Source organism: Octodon degus, unplaced genomic scaffold (assembly GCF_000260255.1).
Source record: "Octodon degus isolate 3935 unplaced genomic scaffold, OctDeg1.0 scaffold00135, whole genome shotgun sequence".
NCBI classification, from domain to species: Eukaryota; Metazoa; Chordata; class Mammalia; order Rodentia; family Octodontidae; genus Octodon; species Octodon degus.
The window spans coordinates 4170251-4173092 of NW_004524711.1; positions in this window are offsets into that span (position 1 = coordinate 4170251).

Consider the following 2842-nt stretch of genomic DNA (forward strand, 5'->3'; position numbering starts at 1 on the left):
AAAACTGAAAGCTTTCACTGTTAAGTTCAGGAACAAGGCAAGAATGTCCACTGTCTGCAAACATTAGAGCAATTAGACAAGAGAGGTAAATAAAAGTAAAAGAATTGGAAAGAAAGAAGTTATGAAGAACCAACACTGAAAATGGCTACAGTCTCCAAACTGTTATATAGATTTAATGCAATCCCTATTAAAATACCATTAGTGTACCTCACAGTATTAGAACATTCCTAAAAGGAAGGAAGGAAGGAAGGAAGGAAGGAAGGAAGGAAGGAAGGAAGGAAGGAAGGAAGGAAGGACAAAAGAAAAGTCAAGCTCCCCAAATTCAAAGACCCAATTCAAAAATACACAATACTTAGAGGAAGAAGTAGAGATGGCTAATAAATCTATGAAAAATGTTTAGCGCACTGGTCATTGAAGAAATGTAAATTAAAACAATCCTTAAATTCTCTCTCACCCGTGAAAGAATGGCTATCATAAACAAATCAACTAATAACAAATGCTGAAAAGGCTGTGGTGAAATAGAACCCTTATCCACTAGAAATTCCTCAAAAAACTAGTATTAGAAGTTCCATTTGACCCAAATACTCTCTGGGTATTTTTTTCAGAAAAGTGAATACATACCAGAAAGATGTATGTGCACCTATTTTTATAGCAGCACCATTTCTCATAGTTAAATCTTGAACACAACTCAAAAGCCTATCAGTTTAGGAATGAATTTAAAAAGAGATGTGCTTTTCACAATTGTGTATTACTTAGATAGATAGAAAGAAAAACTTGAGGGCCAAGGAGGTGGCTCAGTGGAATAAGCGCTTCCCTGGCAAGAGCAAGGGCCTGAGTTCAAACCCAGTTCCACCAAAAAACAAACAAACAACAAGCAACAACAACAACAACAAAACCTTGAGGCTTTTATAGGTAAATGGATACAACTAGGTGCTATATTCAAGTGAAATAAAACCACATGTGTAACCATATTGTATCCCTAGTGTAAGAACCTTAAAAATTAAATAAAATCTGAAAAGTGCAATAGATATATTAAAAAGGAAGGAAACTGTATAAAAGTAATAAAGAATTCTGATGAGGGAAAGGAGAATAGCAAGCAGCAAAGGAAAATATCATGTATGTATATCCATAGGAGAGCTAAGATGATTCTACTTCTAATTTCTATTGCTTTTTGAATATAGCAGTTATTGCTTAAAATTTTTACTTTGTCCAGTTTTACATCCTTATATTTCATAATCTGAACATTGATATTGACAACAATGTGCAGTATAACAACTAATGTTGAATACTTTATCTTTTTTGAAAATGTGTATCATTTCTAATGTCTTCTGTATTATTTTTTTTTCTTTTCTAAAAAGAATGCAAATGGCTCATTCCTTCACAGCTGTTAGAATGGCTGTTCCAAAAAACAATAAAAGATAATTAGGTGTTGGTGAAATGTGAAATGAGGAGAATCATTGTATGCTATTGGTGGGAGCATAAATTAGTATAGTTTTGTGACAAACAATATGAAAATTTTTCAAAAACTAGTAATAGAGTGACCATAAGATTCAACAATTCCCCAAACAAATTAAATTTGTATGCTAAAGGGACATTTGTAGTTCCATATTTATTGTACCATTATTTACCATAGCTAAGATATGAAATCAACCTAAGTGTCCATCAGGAGGTGAATGAATATAAATATAAATATATATATCAAGAAGGACATTATTTGGGCTTAGGAAAACATACCTTGTTATCTGGTATGATGTATATGAACCTAGGGAGCATCATATTAAGTACAATGAGACAGGCATAAAATGACAAATATTACATGGTCCCACTTTTTGGAATCTAAAAAATTGAACTCATAAAATCAGAGTAGTATGGTGATAACTAGGTGCTGGGGTGGTGAGGAATGAAGAGATTTTAATCAAAATGTGTAAAGTTTCTTTTAGGATGAATACATTCTTGAGATTTATTATACAAATATGGACATAGTTAATAATTACTATAAACATGAACATTGATAAGAAAGTAGATTTTACATTTTCTCACCACTTGAAAAAATAGGTAAAAGGTTTGCTGATCATGTCAATTAGTCCTTTACAAGACAACACATTATATATCACAAATATACTCTATTTTTGTCAATTAGATCTGAAAAAAGTGAAAATAAAGAAGTGTAGCCTGAGGGCTGGCCAGATAGCTTAGCGGGTTAAAGCACCTGCTTAGGCAGACAATGAGACGAGGGTTTGATCCCTGCGTGCTGTGCTGGCCCTGCTCCTAGTGCGCACTGAGACTGCAATTGAGACTGGCGTGGTGGTTCAAGCCTGTAGTCTCAGCGCTTGGGAGGCTGAAAACACGAGAATTACTACAAGTTCAATCTGTGTAGTAAGACCCTGTAGACCCTGTGCTAAAATACATAGAAAAAGAAATGTAGCCTGAAATATAGACCACACAGATATGCTCTCTGCCTGAGCTACTAAGTCTCCCTGCAAAGGGAAATGCATATTCTTTTCCTAAAGTGAAACAAAGTTTGGTCCATTATGAGAACAATCCTTTTCATAATAATAAGCAATAAATGCTACAAATGACACAATTAGGTTTAGAAATGCAGGCAAATTACAAATCATAAAACTAGGTCACTTGTTTAGATCCATTTAAAATAAAAGTAAATTATTAGACAATATAGGTAGAATTCAGACAGATAATTGCTAAAACCCTTCAATGAACAAAGCCAGGGTGATGGATGAGAATGAAGCTGCCAAGAGTACATTTGTTCATGCAGTCATCCCTGTAACATGTAAAGCATGCATTGTATGGCAGAAGGGACTTTGCTGAGGTTAATATCCAGAAC